Genomic DNA, 22,660 nt, shown 5'->3' with positions numbered 1-22,660 from the left:
ACACCCTAACCTGCTCAGCTATATGTAATAATACCTGAAATGCTACTCGGCAGTATGATGGTCAGTTAGGGTCAGATTTGCCTAAGGATGGCAAGATAGGTGCCTTGTGGGGTTAACAGAAAAGCTTAAACAGGGTAGATGCCTAACTCCCATTGGTACCTAGTTAATGGGAGTTAGGCACTTAACCTGCTTGGGTGCTTTCATAAATCCCATGAGGCATCTATCTGCATTTTTACACACCTAAATATATTTGTACGTCTGGCCCTTAGCGCAAAGGGTAAAATAAAGAATTAAAATACAATGAACACTACAGTACATTTTTGTTTAAAGTAATCCAAGGTAGGATAAATTAGGAGTCATGGGATGAAACTGAGAAACAGAGAACAGCTTTTAGATTGTGGAACTGTCACTGAAGATCAATGGTGAATGACCTATATCAAACGATTTTTAAAAATAGACTGCATAAAGCACTTAACACACTGTAGATAAAAACCTTACATTCAGATGCAATTTCTTCTGTGATATTACTGAACTGTCCTGTAAATCTAAGATATTTCTGTAAATGTACATACAGGTCCTAAAATGTGCGGATTACTCATAAAAAAAAAAAACATCATTTCCTAACATGAAAAGAATCCTATTCCAAAATATATGAGGTGCCCTACAGGAGATCTCTTTTTCCAAGCATACCCTGTTTTCTACATTATAAAGCAGTAAGAAATTGTGCAACTACAGTAAAGGGTTGATGCCAATTCTGAATCAGAAAACTTAACACAGCCTTTAAATTGAGATAATTTGCCATGATGCCCAGTTTCTGTCCGTTTACAGACTTTGGCCACTAAAAAGGAACAAAAGTTTCTGAAATTTCATTTGGTTATGAAAACTTAAAACAGAAGTCAGACCATGTGGCTGGCAAAGTTTACAGGATGGACTGAGCTTTTCTTTTTAAATAGAAATCAGCAATAATGTTAATAAAAATTTATCTAAATGAAAAACCATATACCAAGTTCTATGGGCCCAATTCTCCCTCCAGTGCCCTTCATCTTGTATAGATATTTATGCCATTGTAAATTGAGTGTAAAACATTATTACAATAACTCCCACAGACTTCACGGGCAGCTTTTGCAGACCCCAAAACCAGCAACTACTTGTGTTAACTGACCATTTTGCATGGGTGGGGGATTTGTGCAGGGAAGGGACTGACTGTCAGGAGGGAAGTGTGTGGATGGATTACAGGGGAGAGCGAGGGAGGGCTATATTACTTGTTTTAGATAAACCTTTTAAAATTTCCATGAAAAAAAATTATCAGCTACCATGGGTTACCATAGAATGTTCTAGAACGTATCTGAACTTTTATATAGTTATGGGTTTGTCTGTAGTGCCTGGAAATAGATAGTTTGGGGGTAGGGAGGTGTTCATAATGTGTAAAATATTCATCTTATGATGAAACAATCAGGACCAAATTCACACCAAACTTCAGTTTAAGTACACACTTACACTCACAAAAGCTTAATTCCCAAGTCACAAATAATCTCACAAAACTATTTGCTTCAGTAATATCCTGTGACAATAAGGTTCCCAGGTTAATATTCCACATCAAAGCAACCCTACAAAATACATCTGCAAATGCATTTTTTGCTACAAAATGCAGACATCCTGTGGAAACTCTTTCTCCCCAGAGAGAGAAAGTACAATATTCTGTCTGGCACAACGGTGTGCACAAGTTTAATCATCACAGTTTACTTCTTCCAAACCTTTCTGGATAGGTCTTCCAGATTAGGCATGTGTTCAGCAATGCAATTACATAAACACCAGCCAGTTCATAAGCACTGTTCAGTAGACTGTAAGCTCTTCAGAGCAGGGACTGCAACTTACTCTGGGTTCATTAAGCTATACCTACCTAGATAGTGCTTTTTCAAAAATAATTATGTCCTTACTTTTCCTTGATATACTAATAGGGTGAAAAATACTCACCAGATAGTTTTATGACAGTACTTCAAAAATGAGACAATGGATAAAAAGGCAAAAGACACAAATTATAGTTTTGAGAGAGAAAAAAGTGGCTTAATTATTTAACAATGCTCAGATAAATCTGATCTGCTTTTATTTTAAATTAAGGGGAAAACAGATAATTTTATTAGTATCAGAAAACAGAAATGGAACATGGCATATTTAATCAAGTTCACTGAAGAATTACAACAGAAACTTATGTTTTAAAGGAGTATTTCCAAATTTGTGCCTGCCTGTCGACACAGGCGGGAAGTGGTCTGCAGAACCTGGGGTAATCTCTGAACTGTGATGACTGCAGAACATGTATATAGTGGGTCCCAGCCAGATTGTGTTTGTAAGAAAAAGGTAATTTTCCATGTTGACTTAAATTTCTACCTCAAAATAATCAAACCTTTTTAGACCAGAAAGGTCAAGTAAACTCAGACAGACATTCTCCTGACAAATGTCAGCCATTTGGAAAATAACCTGTGATTGTTTAATATTACTGACTTTGATAAAATATATTATTCCATGTGCAATTTCTGCAACACTCATCTTGTGTGTCAAAAATTTTACTAACACAGGGAAATGTCAAATTATAGCCTACAGTGTGCACAGTCTGCAAAGTCCTACTTCAACTTAACATATTGGGGTTCTCTAGAAAACAGAATGGCCTGGGGCCTCTTCTAGTTGTTTACTCCAAATTTTACAGTTGTAGTTGCTCTGAAATACTGGGGGGAAATGTTTTCATGTTTTCCAGAGAGATGTAATTTATATGTACTGGAAGGTGGGGGGTATGGTCTTTCAATTCTATTTTCAATGAAATGGCTGAAAGGGGTTTATGCTGCACTTAACAGCTAGCATGTCTCACTAAAACCTGTTATACTAATATGCAACAAAATCTCTGCTCTGGTGAAAAATACTTTAGTCTATTATGAATTCCTGATTGAAGGTTATATAAACAATTCATGCTAACTTCAGGGTGTAGCTGCCAGCCCTTCCTTTTCAGAAGGGGAAGTCACTGTTGTATTTTGGTGGGATAGTTTAAATAGGAGGAATAGGATGTGTGTTAAATTTATGAGATAAATAGGAAATAATGATCTTCCAAGCAAAACAGAAGATAACTAAGTGTTGGAATGATGCCATTTACAAGAATATATAAGGCAAATGATGCTACGTACTCAAGAATGTAGTCTGTGATGCAGTGTTACCACACCCTCCATCTGCCAAGCCTGCAACAACTTTGCCACTGTTTCAACAGGTTTACTAATGTTTTGATCTTAGATACAGTAAAGCACCTATGAGATTAGCAACCAGGTGCTATCCTTGGAAAAGAGGGTGCACAGTTTGTAAATTAGGTTTAAAATTAACCTAAAGGAAATTTCCAGCTGTTGTAATTTGTATTTTTTATTATTATTATTATTTTATAAAGTGTTTTTTATTTGAATTGCAGAAATGTGGGGCTGGAAGGGACCTCAAGAGGTCAACTAGTCCATCCCCCTGCACTGAGGCAGGATGAAGGTATGTTAGCAACAAGAAGGTGGTCAGGAAAAGTGTGGGCCCCTTACTAAATGGGGGAGGCAACCTAATGACAGAGGATGTGGAAAAAGGTAATGTACTCAATGCTTTTTTTGGCCTCTGTCTTCACGAACAAGGTCAGCTCCCAGACTACTGCATTCGACAGCACAGTATGGGGAGGAGGTGACCAGCCCTTTGGAGAGAAAGAAGTGGTTCAGGACTATTTAGAAAAGCTGGACGAGCACAAGTCCATGTGGCCGGATGAACTGCATCCGAGGGTGCTAAAGGACTTGGCGAATGTGATTGCAGAGCCATTGGCCATTATCTTTGAAAACTCATGGTGATCGGGGGAGGTCCCGGATGACTGGAAAAAGGCTAATGTAGTGCCCATCTTTTAAAAAAGGGAAGGAGGAGGATCTGGGGAACTACAGGCCAGTCAGCCTTACCTCAATCCCTGGAAAAATCATGGAGCAGGTCCTCAAGGAATCAATTTTGAAACAACAGTCAGCATGGATTCACCAAGGGCAAGTCATGCCTGACTAACCTAATTGTCTTCTATGATGAGATAACTGGCTCTGTGGATGAGGGGAAAGCAGTGGACGTGTTATTCCTTGACTTTAGCAAAGCTTGTGATACAGTCTCCCACAGTATTCTTGCCAGCAAGTTAAAGAAGTATGGGCTGGATGAATGGACTATAAAGTGGATAGAAAGCTGGCTAGATCGTCAGGCTCAACGGGAAGTGATCAATGGCTCCATGTCTAGTTGGCAGCCGGTATCAAGCGGAGTGCCCCACAGGTCGGCCCTGGGGCCGGTTTTGTTCAATATATTCATTAATGATCTGGAGGATGGCATGGATTGCACATTGAGCAAGTTTGCAGATGACACTAAACTGGGAGGAGTGGTAGATACGCTGGAGGGTAGGGATAGGATACACAGGGACCTAGACAAATTAGAGGATTGGCCCAAAAGAAATCTGATGAGGTTCAACAAGGACAAGTGCAGAGTCCTTCACTTATGACAGAAGAATCCCATGCACTGCTACAGACTAGGGACCGAGTGGCTAGGCAGCAGTTCTGCAGAAAAGGACCTAGGGGTTACAGTGGACGAGAAGCTGGATATTAGTCAACAGTGTGTCCTTGTTGCCAAGAAGGCCAACTGCATTTTGGGCTGTATAAGTAGGAGCATTGCCAGCAGACCGAGGGACGTGATCGTTCCCCTCTATTTGGCATTGGTGAGGCCTCATCTGGAGTTTTGGACCCCACAGTACAAGAAGGATTTGGAAAAATTGGAGAGTCCAGCCGAGGGCAACAAAAATTATTAGGGGGTTGGAGCACATGATTTATGAAGAGAGGCTGAGGGAACTGGGATTATTTAGTCTTCAGCCGAGCAGAATGAGGGGGGATTTGATACCTGCTTTCAACTACCTGAAAGGGTGTTCCAAAGAAGATGGCTCTAGACTGTTCTCAGTGGTAGCAGATGACAGAACAAGGAGTAATGGTCTCAAGTTGCAGTGGAGGAGGTTTAGGTTGGATATTAGGAAAAACTTTTTCACCAGGAGGGTGGTGAAGCACTGGAATGGGTTACCTAGGGAGGTGGTGGAATCTCCTTCCTTAGAGGTTTTTAAGTTCAGACTTGACAAAGCCCTGGCTGGGACGATTTAGCTGGGGATTGGTCCTGCTTTGAGCAGGCGATTGGACTAGATGACCTCCTGAGGTCCCTTCCAACCCTGATATTCTATGATTCTAAGTAATCCTAGACCTTCTCTGACAGGTGTTTGTCCAACCTGTTCTTAAAAACCTCCAATGACAGGGATTCCACAACCTTCCTTGGTAACCTGTTCCAGTGCTTAACTATCCTTATGGTTAGAACATTTTTCCTAATATCTAACTGTAACAGGGTGCTGGCCTAAGAGGCACTGAACCAGCCCGTTAGCTCAGAACCTGCTAGCATAGCTCCCATAAAGGGGAACTGACTGGAGCTGGCAGGGCTCATTAAAGGAGCCTGAGAGCAATCACCTGTGAGCCTGCTAAGAGGAAGGCCTATAAAGCTAGCAGGAAGGAAGTAGGAGGGGGGGAAAAACAGGAAAGTGAGGACCTGTTGCTCCCAGCTAGCTATAAGAGCAAGTTGTCCCCTAAGGGGCTAGCTGACTGATACTGAACTGTATATACACGTGGTGGTGGGAAAATACAGGGAAATAAAAGGGCACTGGTGTGTGAAAGAGTGGTCTCCAGCGAATTTGTACCGTGAGCAAAAAAGCGCTTGTCTACACTAACCTAGTCTCCCTTGCTGCAAACTAAGAGGATTAATTCTTGCCCCGCCCTTGGTGGACTTGGAGAACAAATGATCATAGTCCTCTTTACAATAGGCTTTTATATATTTCAAGACTATGATGTCCCCCCCCCCCAACCTTCTCTTCCCAATGCCCAATTCTTTCAACCTTTCTTCACAGGTCACATTTTCTAAACCTTTTATTTTTTTTTGTTGTTGTTCTTGTCTGGACTCTCTTCAGTTTGTAGTTTGTTCACATCTTTACTGGCACCATTAGAGTTTTCAAAATATGGAGCTGGTTGACCACGAACACACACAGCAACAAACTGGGTGGATCAGCCTTATTGTTTAATCTGGTTGCTCACTCCCCAAACTTACAAGGCTCCTGAACAGATCTCACAACCATTACAAAGAAATATGGCACAGATGGTTTCATTTTTATTCATAATGCTTAAAGCCTCTCCAATTAAGTAAAGGGGAAAGACTAATTGATTAATTCCTGATTTACACCTTCATCATCTATCTCTAGAAAGTATTATATAAGCCTCATCTTGTACTGAGAACACCAAGTAGAAAAAAATATTCCCTACACATTGACAAGATTTGGACCAAATTTTTCATTTCTGTGGAAGCAGGACAATATCTTGGGGACAACAAATGCTGTATCATCGCTCCTTGAATTTTAACCAGTAGAGCTCTCTGAGGTACTAGCAAAACCTCATGACACACAACCTGTGCATCAGATCCATGTCCTTCTTGGCAGGTGGAGGTTAGCTGGGAAGTACAGGGTCCAGTACTAAGAGTGATTGTAAGTGCTGTTGTAATAACTGGGTCAACAAATTTACCCTAATTGTAAGGAGAACAAGGAAGCACTGGTTGTCCTGCCTGCAGGATGAAACCCAGCTTTTTGTTTCTCTCTCTTCCAACTGAGGTGGTGTGGATGAATGCCTTTTCCAGTGACTGGATGAGATGGAACACCAACATTTAGTAAAGACACAGACGATGTTGGTTAACTAAGGAAAGCAAATGGAAGATCTGACTGAAGGGATTTGGCCACCATTTGTAACTTGTATTTGCTACCTTGGAATCTGATTGGATTCCCAATTAGTGTTGGATGATCGGGTTACAGCAGTGGCTGCACAGCTTTCTTTTATTTGTGGCTAACCAAGAAGTTGTGACCTTGTATTTTGGATGCGGACTTGGCCACTTACTTGTGGCTTTGTCAACTCACTATCAGACTATTACATGTGTTCCCTACTTGAAGTTAACTCTTAAATCCATTCAGAAGCTGAAGCGAGTACAGAATTCAGCAGCCTACTTTTTAAGCAGAGTGTCTCACTTTAAGTACATTTCACCAGTGCTTCATTATCTTCACAGGCTGGCTTTGGGTTTCTGGGAACACTTTAAGGTATTAATTTTGACCTATAAAGCCCTATTAAATGGCCTAGGGTCTGCTTACCTGAGAGACCCACTCCCCTATGCCAAACTGCAACAACTGAGATCAGCAGAGGCATTCAAGCTGCAGCTTCCTTGGTTGAGAGAGAAGCAGCTTCTTGAAGGGCACTTTCTGTGAAAACACGCCAACTTTCAAGCTTTTACACCTACCAATCTGAAACAGCCTAAATCTGTGGACCTTCAGAGTATGCTGCACAGCTCACCTTTTTACTGGCTTTTGGGGGCAGGGGAGAGTAGAGGGAGGATGGAATGGTCCCCTGAAGTGGGGAGGAGAGGATGATATCTTTTTGATATATAGGATAGCTGTTTATTTCTGATTTATGGTAGAGTTTGCTTCTGATTTTCCCTTACATTTTTAAAGTGTCAAGGTGCCAAGTGTCTGGGGTAGGTACATTAGAATTCTAAAGAAATAGAATAAATATTTGTCAATTTTGCAGGGCTAATATGTAGTGTTATCAGAACATATATTGTAATGTTCTGTGCTTGGCATGATAGTTATAAACAGCATTTCCCCAGCTAAAGAAGACAGATCAATGAGTCATTTTAATCCAACAAGGTTTTCAAAAAATAACCCAGTGATTCATAAAGTAGATTCTCTCTCTTTTTAGAATGGCTCCTGGGAATCGTGAGATTCTGCAGCTCTTCCCTTGTTCCCAAAAAGGAATGTCAATGCAACAACGTATACAAATTAAATCACATCTCTCTGAAATACATGGTGGAAAATGGGAGAAATGAGCTGTTTATCTTAGAAAGGTTTAATCAGTATGTAAGAGTAACTTATCAATAGGCGAATAGAAGCATTTATTAAAAATGAAAACAACCTACAGATTTGGCAGCCTGCTCACTGCAGGTCAAAAACCAAACACAGCAAGTGGTTTGAACAATTGTATGTGGAATTATGCTCAGTTCTTTCCCACTCTCAGCAATGAAAACAAACCCTCACTCCCTCCCTTTCACAATTATTAGACGTTAAAGAAAAAAAAATGAAAATGAACAAGCAATCACTGGCAAATGTAAAGCGGTCCACACAGCTGCAACAAATATGTGGTTTTCATTTTACAGTGAAAACACCAAGCACAGCACTGGTTTAGGAGAACACATTAGCATTTGCACAATATGCTCCCCTTTTACTCATAGCATAATGCTTTCTGGAACCTCCCATATCATCAGCACCAGTGGGGAAAACAAGGTGAATCAGCCAAGTCTACTAATCAGTAAAAGGAAGCACATGTAGACAATTACTCAGTATATTACAATTCCTTGTACAAAAAAGGGTGCCAACATGCTTTACAAACAACTGGAGAAAGGATTCCAGCTCCAAACTTACAAATTAAACAGACAACAAAATTTAGGATGGGGGTAAGATGCAACAAAAAACAAGGAACAGAGGTAAACATAAGTATGTGCTTTGAGAGTTTGTGCTATTTGTAAATACTGCAGTTGATTTTGTTAATCTTACTGGAGGTGAGAACAACAGAGATGTATGTTTACTGGAAATAGGTTTTAAGAAGAGACTTGGAGGTGAAGAGGGTAGAGGCATGGCATATCAGGCCGGGAGGGAATTTCAGGCATAAGGGGCTTTGTGGAAAGTGCAAAGATGAGACTGAGAGAACATGTAAGAGGCAATTAATTGTATGGCTCGTGCAACAAACAGAGAATCACAATGGTGAATCCAGTCCAGACATTTGTTTTTTCCTTCCAAACAAATCAGCTAGGTCTAAGTTCCAAGTGGCATGTCAAAGGCAGTAAAACTGAATCTAGGGAGATTCTGTACCTGTACAAGAGAGAAAATTATTACTCTTAATGGGCAGAAGGGAGGGACAGACAAACAATGTGGGGGTGGAGGAGAAAATATAAACCTTTGTCATTCAGCAAGTCCAATTCCATCTCTACTTCCTCACAACATGTGTCATCGGAGTATGATCCGGCCCAAGAACAACAGTAAAGGCTAAGGGATAGGAAAAAGGAGCAGGGAAGTAGGCTTAGGTACCAGGGGCAGTAAAAGGAAAAATGTAAATCAGACAACCAGAAGAGCATCAAGGAGAAAGTCACAGGGGCTTAGTACAGGCAGTGGTTCTCAACCTTTTTGGGTTCAGGACCCATTTGCAAATGTTTATGGCCTGTCACGACTCAGAAAATAGTCTGGGGGTAGAGGCCCTGGAGTAGTTTTGATTGGATCCTGCCCCCTGGGGAGCTTGGGTCCTGCCTGGCACTCACCCCACAGTGGCAGCTCCTGTTCTGTGGGGCTGGCTAGACTTGGCTCTCTGCTCCAGGCATTGTAACCTCTGGGGTTGCAGTGCCACTCAGGTTTGGCCCCAGCCCCCTGACTGGACCAAATCTGTTTGAGTGGCGTTATGACCTGGCTCATGGGGTTGCAGTGACACTCACTCAAATTTGGTCTACCTGGACTCCTGTCATCATGATGGCTGGGGCAAACCTGAGTGGCGGCACTGGAACCCCAGAGGTTGCAGTGCCTGGAGCATGAGATAGGCGTCACAGGAGCTGCCATATAACCCTTTCGAACATTCTGGCGACCCAATTTTGGGTCCCAACCCACTGGGTGAAAAACCCTGATCTAGAGGCTCAATAAGAACTAGCGGGAAAGAAGACTACCTCTGCAGCAGGGGGCACTTGCAGGTTTAAACTATTGTATATGGTGGATTCTCTGTTCACTTGAAGTCTTCAAATCATGATTTGAGGACTTCAGTAACTCAGCCAGAGGTTATCGCTCTTTTACAGGAGTGGATGAGGTTCTGTGACCTGCAAGGTGCAAGAGGTCAGACAAGATGGTCCTGTCTGGCCTTAAAGTCTATTAGTCTACACAAGAAGGGAACAAGAACAGTTTTGTACCCTAATCTCTTTGCTTAGAAACATTCCCATCAATACAGAATACGAAGTTTCTTCTTCATCACTATACAGGATTCACAGAGATGGACCACGAAAATGGTGTTTGCATCTAGATTAAGTTTCGGGTTAGTCAGCACCAACTTGTTCTAGTACAACTTTGCTCCAAAGAAAGATGGAAGTTTTAGAAAGTCAATTGTTCATTTGAATCTTGGCTGCATCCAGACTGGGGTACATATTCCATTCTAATTTTGGATTTGTTGTGAAACAAAAGTTGTACGGATAGGCATAGATAAAGAAAATTCAAATATAGAGCCTGGCCCAAATTCACCATTCTAATTCTGGCCATCTCTATTTACATTATAACTGAGCAGGAAAATTAGCAGAGTAGAAGTACAGGTAAGAGAAATTGGATAGGAGGTGAAGCACAAGTTGGAGACCTACTGATATAAAAACCATGAACTAGAAAAGGAAAGTTAATAGCAGCAAATGGGATCACAAAGCAGCACAAGAAAGGATTGCTCTCCGTAATAAGACTACATGAGACAGACACATAGAACAAAATTCAGACAATTAGGCCAGATCTATATTAAGTGATTGCAATAATGCTTAAATAACCAAAGGAAGTTTTAATTCAGAAAATCTTAAATATTTAAGAATGACACTGCCATTAAATAGAGTGCCAGCTGTGCATTTGGTTCCAGAGGACAATGCAATAGAAAATTCTAATAAAAACAATTACAGAAAATACAACAATGGCCAAAGTGTTAAATGCCTTTTTGCTTTAGTTTTCGCCCAAAAAATTAGCAGTGATTGGACAACTAAACATAGTGAACATCAGTGTAAATGGGATAGGATTTGAGGCTAAAATAGGAAAAGAACAAGTTAAGAATTACTTAGACAAGTTAGAAGAACAGGAGTACTTGTGGCACCTTAGAGACTAACACATTTATTTGAGCATAAGCTTTCGTGGGCTACAGCCCACTTCATCGGATGCATGTAGTGGAAAATACAGTAGGAAGATATATATATTTACACAGAAACACACACACACACACAGAATATAAAACAATGGGTGTTACCATACTCACTATAAGGAGAGTGATCAGTTAAGATGAGCTATTATCAGCAAGAGAGAAAAAGAACTGTTTGTAGTAATGCAAATGGCCCATTTCCAGCAATTAGACAAGTTAGATGTCTTCATATCAGCCAGGCCTGATGAAATACATCCTAGAATACTTAAAGAACCGGCAGAAGAGATCTATGAGCCATTAGCGATTATCTTGAGAACGTGGAGAACAGAAGAGATCCAAGAGGACTGGAAAAGGGCAACTATAATATCTATCAAGAAAAATAATAAGGACAACTGATGGAATCACAGACAAGTCAGCTTAACTTTGGTACCCGGAAAGATAAAGGAGCAAATAATCAAACAATCAATCTGTAAGTACCTAGAGGAAAATAAGGTAATAAACAACAGTCAACAGCCAAAAACATGTGTCAACCCAACCTAATATCCTTTTTTGACCAGGTAACAAGCCTTGTGGATACAGGGGAAGTAGTAGATGTAATATATCTTGACTTTAGTAAGATTTTTGACACTATTTCACATGACCTCTTAAGCAAACTAGGAAAATATAGCTTAGATGAACCTCCTATAAGGTAGTTGCACAACTGGTTGGAAAAGCGTACTCAGAAAGTAGTTATCAATGGTTCACAATCAAGCTGGAAGGGGTCCCACAAGGCTCTGTCCTGGATCTGGTTCTATTCAATATCTTCATAAATGATTTGGATAATAGCAAAAAGAGTATACTTATAAAGTTTTCAAAGGATACCAAGCTGGGAGGGGTTGCAAGTGCTTTGGAGGATAGGATTAAAATTCAAAATGATCTGGACAAACTGGAGAAATGGTCTGAATAAAAAAGGATGAAATTTAATAAGGACAAATGCAAAGTACTAGACTGAGGAAGGAACAATCAACTGCACAAATACAAACTGGGAAATGACTACCTAGGAAGGAGTAATGCAGAAGAATGATCTGGGGGGTTATAGTGGATCACAACTAAATGAGTCAACACTGTAATACTGTTCACTTGTTTTGCAACGTCATTCTGGGATGTATTAGCAGGAGGGTTACAAGCAAAACATGAGAAGTAATTCTTCCACTCTACTCAGCACTGATAAGGCCTCAACTTGAGTACTATGTCCAGTTCCGGTACCACACTTTGAGAAACATGTGAACAAATTGGAAAAAGTCCAGAGGAAAGCAACAAAAATGATTAAAGGTCTAGAACAGGAATAGGCAACCTATGGCACATGTGCCAAAGGCAGCACACAAGCTGATTTTCAGCGGCACTCACATTGCCCAGGTCCTGGCCACTGGTCCAGGGGGGCTCTGCATTTTAATTTAATTTTAAATGAAGTTTCTTAAACATTTTAAAAACCTTCTTTACTTTACATACAACAATTTAGTTGTATATTATAAACTTATAGAAAGAGACCTTCTAAAAACGTTAAAATGTATTACTGGCACGCAAAACCTTAAATTAGAGTGAATAAATGAAGACTCGGCACACCACTTCTGAAAGGTTGCCGACCCCTGGTCTAGAAAGCATGACCTATTAGGAAAGATTGAAAAAACTGGGTTTGTTTCATCTAGAGATGAGAAGACTGGGGTGGAACATAAGAGTCTGCAAGTATGTAAAAGGTTGTTATAAAGAGGAAGATGATAAATTGTTCTCCTTATCCAGTGAGGACAGGACAAGAAGTAATAGATTTAAATTTCAGCAAGTGAGATTTAGATAAGATATTAGGAAAACCTTCTAACTGTAAGGGTAGTTAAACACTGGAACAAATTACCTAGGGAGGTTGTGGAATCTCTGTCTAACCTGTTCTTAAAAACTGCCAATGACGAACACCTGTCAGGGATTATCTAGATAATACTTAGTCCTGCCTCAGTGCAGGTAACTGAACTTGATGACCTATCAAGGTCTCTTCCAATCCCACATTTCTATGATTCTAGAAACATTGCCATTTTACAGATGTGCAAGACAGAGAGATTAAGTTACTTGCCTGGGTGGCAGTGTGGATTTGCCATGGGCCATGATCTTTAAAATCTATTTGCTAATACTGGTTCTCATATGATTTACTGTATAACTTTAGGCAACTACTGTTTTCAAATTGGATTATAATCCTCATTTTTAAATGAGAATAATGATATTTGCTTACTTCACAGTGTTCCTTATGTAGGAAGTATTAATAAGTCCAGTCAGTGGCAAAGTTGGGAATAGAGCACTGGTTCATTACGCCAGGCCACATGGCAAATGTGAGTCATCTCCTGTGATGGGTCAGAGGAGCCCCATACCAATAAAGGCGGCGTTAAGGAGAACCTTTTAGCTCAGCTAGCCCTGCCCAGCTATACCTATGGCCACTGCCAAGCCTGGAGGGGGAATAAAAGCAGACAGCCTGGCTCAGTTCAGGGCTGACTGGCCAGGAAGGAGCTCTGCCTCTCTTTACTTACAGAGTTGGGGAGATAGCCTTGCTAGCTGGAGCAGCCACTGGGAGGAACAGTTAGACCCCAAGGAACATGCAATGCTCAAATCATAGGCCTTGTCTATACTACCGCACTAAGTCAACCTAAGTTACGCTACTTCAGTTATGTGAATAACGTAACTGAAGTTGACGTAGCTTAGGTCAACTTACCACAGTGTCTACAACACTCTGTGTCGATGGGAGATGCTCTCCTGCCAACTTACCTTACTCTTCTCAGGAAGCTGCAGTACCAGAGTCGACGGGAGAGCGCTCTGCCATCGACTTAGCGGGTCTTCACACCAATAATTTAGCATACATATGCTTTGCGGTACCAAAGCTCATTCTTTTAAACCCATGATTACAGCATTTTCTGGATGCTTTGCTTATCATGCATCCATAACCTTAAAATTTGTTCCTGCTGTTCACAGCTTCTATTGAGAAAACTGATGAGAAATTAATCTGAATTATCCTCCTCCTCCTGTGCAGATGTGGTATTACTACTCCCACTTCATATTCTGAAAAATATATTTTTATGCAAGCTATCATTTTTGTAATACTACACCAATGTCAGTGCCTTAGTCACAATACCATGTTTTAAGAGTAAACACTTACTGATCCCTATTAATGAGGAAACAAATTTCCTCAGTTGTTTCCCCAGGACTTTCATGGGGGTACCTCTGATCAACCCACACAGCTGGTCACACCTTGAACCTGGTGTTTGGATTACATATTGATACAGAAGAGACCACAATCCAGCCACTGCTTTGGATACACTATTACCCCACTAAGGCAATGGTGAGAATTCTCTAGCAACCAGACAACCTATGATCCTAGTCTGTCCACAAATTCCCAGGGATCCCTTCAAATTCCAAAACATAGTAAAAGTCAGCAGCACTCTGCCTACAGGTCAAATAATTACGGCTCTGGTGAGCCATCCTCCTCTACACATAGCCACTGAAGTTCTGATTCCCAAATGATGGCTTCCTCCTAACTGTCCATACAAACCTCCTCGGTTTTCTGATAGCCTGATCCAGACAACAAGAAGAAAATGGCACAAAACAAGAAGATTAAACATCAGTGGCATCTAGCCCTTCTATGTGAAGCTAAAGTGCTGCAATAGATCTCATCAAATGAGGTACTACATGAAATATGGTTGAATAGCTACTTGAAGGGTGGGGATTAAGTCAAAAGTCCCCAGAACTATCTAAAACCTGTGGGGTCTTGTGGAAGGATATATTTATCATTTTCTATAGTGGTAAATGCTCAGTTCACAAAATCATATTACATGACACAGAATCGCATGAAGTCTGAACCTTCAAATTCTTCAAACGTTAATTAAGTGGGAGTTCTGCATATGGCGAGCTTGCAAATTTGGACCTTGTCACCGGTATCCCTCAGCCTCACTGGTGATCTAGAAATGTAGTGGTAATTAGTAATCCTGGCTGGGTGTGATGGAGTTTAGTTAGAATGACTGACCCCAGCTGTGAAGAATCAGAGAGAGGATTATTTAAACAGCTGAACTCAGTCAGGGAGAAGACCCAGGAGACAGGAACAAGGAGAGTTCCCTCTTTGAGAAAGGCCTGGGAAAACTAGGCTGGAAAAGAATCAAAAGGGAGCAAGACACGTCTGCAAGGAACAGAGAAATCCCTGAGGTAAACTGCCAAAGTCCTTGGGGGAAAACGTGCTGGGGAAAAAACAGCTTAGGAGAAATTCTGCAGGATCTAGGAGTATAAGCAAAAGCAGAAGATAATTCAGAGAGGCCTGAGAGGGGCAGAAGAATTATTAGTTGGAAGACACTGGACTCATTGTTGGACTCTTATTACTCCTGGAAGGGGAGTGAACTTTTGTCCCTTGGCCAGAGGGCTAGGCCACAAAACACCCAGATAAAGACTGTTGGGAAAAGACACAGACAGGCCACTGTGGGGCCAAGGAAGTGGGACAGAGGTACAAGAGGCGAAGTCCCCTACAATATAGTGCTCTGATGCCAGGGAAGTGCTACAGCAGTAAGAGCAACCTATTACAGCTGTTGATCTACTAAAATAACTCAATTTCAGTTGGCCAATTTAGAATGAATAGATGACATTAACAGGTATCCCCATTCCTTTATCTGGAACATATGACATCATATATGCATTATACACACAAAATATCTCACTCAGACATGCACATTCAATTATTTGAAATCTGGAAAACCTGCCTTATAGTGAGAGATTTAAGGAGCTTACTCTATTTGGTTTATCCAATAGACGGTTAGGAGATGATGTCATCAAAGTCTGTAAATACCTACATGGACAAAATTTCTAACAGTAAAAGATTCTTTAGTGGACAAAAACATAAAATCTAATCTCTGGAAGCTGAAGCTAGACAAATTCAGAGTAGAAATAAGGTTCAAATTTTAAACAAAGGATAATTAATCATTTGAACAGCTTGTCTAGGGATGTCATGGATTATCTATCCTTTGAAGTCTTTAAATAAAGATTGGATGTCCTTCATAACAAATTCTGCAACTCAAAGAAATTATGGGCTTGATCCAGGAATTATTGGTGAAATTCTATGGTCTGTGTTATGAAGGAGGTCAGATTAGAAGATCACAGGAGTCCCCTTCTGGCTTTGAAATGTATGAATCATAATTATGACAATTTTTTTTTAAGGTCTTAACACATTACACACTTTCAAACTGACATTATGTCTTTCAGTAAAATAATAATCTCCCCAAGGTCAGAATCTGAGTACATTTTGACCAACTGAATGCAAATGGATTTGTATTACAAGTGAAAGGAAATTTGTCACACAGCTGAAGAGTCTGGGTTTATTTTACTGATTGTGTTGATTGGAAATTCATTAGTTATTACTATTATTTATTAGACTAAGTTAGTAAGAGTTGTGTGTTGTGAATTCCCTTTTAGTTTTCTTTAAGTGTGTGTGTGGGGGGTGGGGGTGGCAGACAACACAGCATTGGTAGTAATCTTTGTGGCGACAGAGAAAATAGTGGCTTGGGAATGGGGAGGGCAGCAGCGAGGTTGTGTGGTGATGTCCCAGGGTAGCAGGGATTTCAAGTTGTAAGTATGTAAGCAGGAGTGGGATATAAGGTGATATGGGAGTTTGAGGAGCTCAGGTAATGAGGTGAGTGGGGCTTTGTACAGGAGAAGCAAAAAGGCAGATAAGGATTAATGCTTTTCCTGCCTTCTCTGCCCAACAGACTACTATGATTAGCAACACAGAGACTCTTCTCCCTGGCAAGCAGTAACAAGTGCTACACACCTCCATGCTCCCCCACATTCCAGCTCTTTCCCCATCCCCTGCAAAAGATGCATTAACTTCCTGCTAGTTCCCAAAACTGCTGAGCTGCACGATGTTTGGCAACATGAGTCCCACTGTGATTCATCTACAGATGAGTGCAGATGATTTCTGGCAATGGAAAACCACAAAAGGCTTGTCAAATCCAGACTGTGCCCTCTTGTTTTTTTTAAAATGAAGGTGCAGCCTTGTTTTGTCAGCACAGTTTAGCTGAAACCCCTCCTTTTCACCAGCCCCTCCCACTACTTCAGTCTCTAAGAATGAGTGTGTTCCAGAGAAGAGGTGGTTACAGCAATTTGGGCCACTCCACAATGAAGGAGGCTGTCAAGTTGGGAAACAGCTGACAGAGCTGAACAATTCCATTGTCTCTTTTTGGCAGAGATCAAATTGTTTATGATCGGGGAGAATAACTGACTAAATTATGATTTGAAAAGCAGTATGTGTCTTAGGTAGGGGTGCGTGTGTGTGTGTGTGTGTATATATATATATATATATATACACACACACACACACACGCACCAATATATCTATATTACATTTTACACACACACACACACACACACACACACACACACACACACACACCAGTTGTTTAGCTAGAGGACCCCTTGCCTCCCAGGATGCCATTTCAGATTTGGCATGTGTGTCCATCCGACCATGGTTTCAGGGGCTACTTAGGCACCTGAAAACTCTAGCTTTTTTGCAGATAATTTAGAAATTATCTGACAGAAGCAGTGTATCTAATTCCTATATAAAGAAAAAATATATACATAAACACCAATTAAAACCACATTTTTAGTAAGTTTAGCAAATGTTCCCAATCCCGAGCCTTGAGGTATCAGTTTTGGAGCCTTAACACAGATATCAGAAACACAAGTTTAATTCTTTGTATTCTATCTTTAGTAGAGATAAATAAAATCTGCTTGCCCCTACAATTTTTTTTTAAAATGTCTTTGTAGAGGGGCGAATTCACCCCTGCGGCGCCTCCTGCTGCTCGTCTCTGGGAATTAGCTCATTTCAGCACTGGAGCGCCCTCTGCAGGCCAGTGGTCCACCTGTCCTCTGGCCCCAGGCCCTTCCCAGGACCCGGTGCCCCTATTACTGGGCTGCTGCCCCCTGGCAGTACCCCAAAGATCTGGGTCTCCCCTCCCTGGGGAACCCCCAGCCACTATCCCCACCTCACCTCAGAATAAGGCCACTGCCAGTCACTATCAAGCCCCCACTCCCTGGGGCAGACTGCAGTATCAGCCACTCATCACTGGCAAGGGAGGTTTGGACCTGCTGCCTTGGCCTACCCCTGGGCTGCCCTCTGCAATCCCCAGTACCCCTTGGCCTCCTACTAGGCCGCAGCCTGGGGCTTTCCAGGCTGGAGCTCCCTAACTCCTCAGCCTGTCCCCAGCCCTGCTCCACATAGGTACTCGGTCTCTAGCTCGCTGCAGCCAAGCCCTTCTCCCTCTGAAGGCAAAGAGAGGGACTGTTTGGCCTCTGGCTCACAGCCTTTTTATATAGGGCCAGCTGAGGCCTGATTGGGGTGTGGCCCAGCTGCAGCTGCTTCCCAATCAGCCCAGCTTAGCAGCTCCCAGCCACAACCTTCCCCCAGGGCTGTTTTAAGCCCTTCAGGGCAGGAGCGGGGTAATGAGAATGAGACAGATAAATTTATTCCAGGAATGTTTAAAGGTAAATAAATTATTAAAAAAACAATCAATACTACTCCAGATATGAGCTAATACAATGGATAATGGCATGGTCTCATCTTGGAAAAATTGTTAACGGCCTTGTTGATATCCTGGTGTTTTGAAGCTTCACATTCACAGACTAAAATTACCAAGTCACTTAAGCATTCCTCTCCCATTGTGGATCTTAAATAGTCCTTTACTTTCTTGAGCACAGATAAGTACCTTTCACGTGATGCTGTAGAGACTGGAAGGCTCAACACAAAATCTACACTAGACAGCAAAGACTGGTAACCCCTTGGTATGTCACTGAGAACATTCCAGAATTCAGAAATTGAAGTCAATTTTTTTGGTGCAATGTGCTTCTTGGCAACTTCAACTTCTGCATCCAGATCACAAAAAATGGTACCTGTTGATCCTGCAATTATTTTCAATTTCTCATAATCAAGAAAATTTTCACTTTTTGGGTCACAAGCAGTTAGTGCAGAAAGTAAACTGGAGTTGAAGTTGAATCCTCTTATCAAGCTCAGCAAGAATTCTGTCCAGAACAGGATAGTAGAAATCAGATTTTATAGATTGAGTGCTCTTGGGAACATCATGTGTCAATGACTGACTCAGTGTACTAGAAACAAATAAGCCAGCTTGAAGGATACTTTGTTAGGTCTTCTTGCCATTTTTTGTATTGCTGTGCTGATAGGGTCCAACTGCCTGACCCGAACTACCAGTTTCAAGTTCCTTGGCAATGATCTCATCTTCATCACATAGTACTTTCCATTTGCTTTCAGATGTTCTTATTTCTTGAAGAATAGCAACATTGCTTGCTACTAATTCCATGGCACTTGATAAATTCAATTTTTTATTCTGCAGTTCTTCTAAAGCACTATTAAAAATTTTGAATATTCTTTCCAAAACCAAGAGATTCAACAGAAAGGGATAGCTCCTTAGCCTTACCATCAAGTCCTTTCCAGAGCTAACTGATGGTCCATCAGCTCTCTGAACTGAAATGGCTTCCAGTGTTTCCACTACAGTGCCGTAACTTACATGCAGTTTTCAGAGGGAGTCATACTGGTACGACCAGCGAGTTTCACATACTGTACATAGCTCAAGTACCTTCTGGCCTAGCTCCTGCTGTGCCTTAAACAGTTCATGGTGCTTGTAACCACTGCTAAAAAAGATGTACAATTCCTTGGCAAATGCAAAGACTTCCTGATACTGGGTGATGCTGGAATATGTATCTGCAATGACAAGATTAAGCCTGCGAGCATGGCAGTGCACATAAATAGCAGGCATAATCCTTTCCTGAATTTGACCTTGTACTCCTGTTAAGTGCCCACCCAGATAGAAGCTCCATCATAGCACTGAGCAACAATGTAATTAATATCAAGCTTCAAATGCTGTAGTTCTTCAATAATCATTTTTAAACAGATTCAGCATTTAGATTTTCCATGTGGCAGCAGCCCAGAATTCGTTCCTGAATGATTCCTTTTCGATAGTAGCAAAAAAGGGGACACAGTTCTTTTTTTTTTTTTAATGCATCTTTAGTTTCATCAATAAGGACTGAAAAATACTTGCTTGTCCAACCTCTTCAACAATGCTTTCTCTCAGGAGTTCTGCTGCAGAATGTATTAAATCATTCTGGTACTGGTGAGAGGTACAGTGTCTGTGACGCTGTATGGAATTTGGGGGGCACTTTAGGATATTATGACACTTTAGGATATTTACACCAATATTGTAAAATTGCAATGCGTTGTGCCAGATATGCCATGTAAGATATCTGCAAAAATGTTATAATTTGTCAAGTATAATAATCTTGTTTATATGTTTGTATCACTTTTGTATTATGAGTTATAGGTATGTACGTATGTCTGTATTTCAAACTTGTGCTATGCTTCTGGGTGACACCCCCAGAGAGTTTGGCATCAGCACGGCCTAGCCTGCTTGATGGCTCATCAAGGAACATCAACTGTACAATTAACCCACTGAAAGGGTCAAGGGCTACACCTTATGACTCAGCATGCATATGGATAGAACTCTAAGGCTTCCAGGCCATGTGCTGGGCAGCTTGTGTTTGGAACAAAGGAAGCACAAGCCACGTGGCAAAAGACCATAAAAGGCAACTGCATCTTTTCCATTTTGTCTTCAGTCCTGCTTCTTACCTCTGGAGTAACCTTTCTTCAAACAAAGCTCTGAACAAAGGACTGAATGACCCATCCAAGCTGTGGATGTGTTCCAGAGGGACTTTCAAGCCAATAAACTCACCAATGCTAGGAGTCTGATACATGAACTTTGAATCTTGGTATGTATGTGAGTGCTTTACCATTTAACATCTCTCTTCTTGTTCTTTTTTCTTTACAATAAACATTTAGTTTTAGATGTTAAAGGATTGGCTGTCAGTGTGGTATTTTGAGTAAGCTCCAAACCTATACTGACCTGGTAAAGTGGCTGACCATTTGGGGTCAGAAGAACATTTTGTATATGTGAGCAGAGTTTAAATAGTTTCTCACTGTACTGGACCTGTGTGCTGACTGGGAGCGAGAGAACTGGAATGCAATAAAGAGGGCTGTGTGATTTCCTTTTTCAGCTTCTCAATAACCAGTGTGGGGGATCGGGAGCACAATTTGTGACTGGCTGGGGAGTTTAACTTCAGGGTTACCCTGAAAGTATCTGCTCTCCCTTTTGCAGCCTGCCCTGAACTTGGCATTTCCAGTAAGGGCTGCCCCAGACACACTGGATCACAGTGTCCATACTTGTTCTGAATCTATTCAAAAGGCTGGGCTGAGTGGAAGCAACCAGCTCAAGAATTTCCATGAAATTGCCTTGATTGCTAGAGTTACGTATTTCATCATGCCCTGGAAAAGCAATACCACGCAGTGCCTGGATACCTCTAAGAGTGTCTCAATATGCTGGCAATTTTCAGCTATGGAGCCTGACAACTAGAAACAAGTTGATCTGCAACCCTTTTTGAACTGCTGATCCTAAGTTTCAAGTAGTTTTGCGATGAAATGAAAACTGCCATATGCCTGGAACTGAATGGATGTTGTTTTAACAAACTATGAAAATCTTTCCATTTCTTAAAGCTATGCCCAATGAATGTTCTGTTGTTGAATTGTTCTCCTGGTCCAATTTTGCTTTGAGTAGCAAAATGATGGCATGGAAAGCAAAAAACAGAATCCTCTACAACTGAGTATTCAATAAAGGGGTACAAAGAAAACCAACTACAGTTGAAACGTCCACCATCTGTAGGATATAAATCCACCTTAGGCTGTGTTGGTTGTTCCTCTTTGTGCAATGAAATAAGCTGTGGAGATGATGTTTTTCCTGTCATGAACAAAACCTTCTGCCCCCGCTGGTGATGTCAGAGCACACAGGACATCCTTAGATGTGTAGTTGGTGGCCATTGATATACTGGCACAAGGATCATTATCCTGTTTGGTTTTGGGTTGACTGCAGGACAATGTTACTTGAGGAAGCATTTGCACAGTTCATTTTCAAGGATGGTTCTTCATTGTCACAGTTTTCATGGTCAGGGGCCTTTCTTTTCTAAAAAAAAGATGATAAAATATTCCTCTGCCGTGGTGGTACAGGTGCCATTGTACATGAGGTTTTTTTTTAAAATCAACTTTTAAACATAAAAATAAAATATAAGAATAGTGTAAGATTTTATTACTATATTTGTATTAAATATTATTTAAAGGCAACACAGCAATGCCTTTCAATGAGACAGTGAATACTTGTGCAATTAATGAAACAAAACCACATGAAACAAAAATAAATGTTTTGGTTTTTTTTTTTACTTTTTTCAGGCTTTGGCTTCGGCACTGAGTGGTGGGGCTCAGGCTTCGGCCCTGGACCTCAGCAAGTCTAACACCATCTCTGGCGACCCCATTAAAATGGAGTTGCGACCCACTTTGGGGTCCCAACCCACAGTTTGAGAACCTCTGATCTACTCTATTTTAGTCAATTGTTTTTCACTCCACTAAAACGGTCTTTACTTAATTTTAACATACACAATTAAGTTTTATTTTCTCTTTTATTAAGAATGGGGATTTATTTTTCTATTTATTTTGGCATTCACATTTATCAGTC

At 41.0% G+C, this 22,660-nt stretch overlaps 1 protein-coding gene across 2 annotated transcripts in view; it reads right to left on the bottom strand.

Annotated features, from left to right (window-relative positions):
- Positions 1–22,660, bottom strand: part of WDR89 (WD repeat domain 89) — a 90,021-nt gene that overhangs the window by 1,895 nt on the left and 65,466 nt on the right. The gene's annotated exons all lie outside the window — the stretch shown is intronic.

The sequence above is a fragment of the Chrysemys picta genome, chromosome 4 (assembly GCF_011386835.1).
Source record: "Chrysemys picta bellii isolate R12L10 chromosome 4, ASM1138683v2, whole genome shotgun sequence".
NCBI classification, from domain to species: domain Eukaryota; kingdom Metazoa; phylum Chordata; order Testudines; family Emydidae; genus Chrysemys; species Chrysemys picta.
Note: the sequence above shows the minus strand (reverse complement) of the source record. Positions and strands in the feature narration are given on the sequence as shown.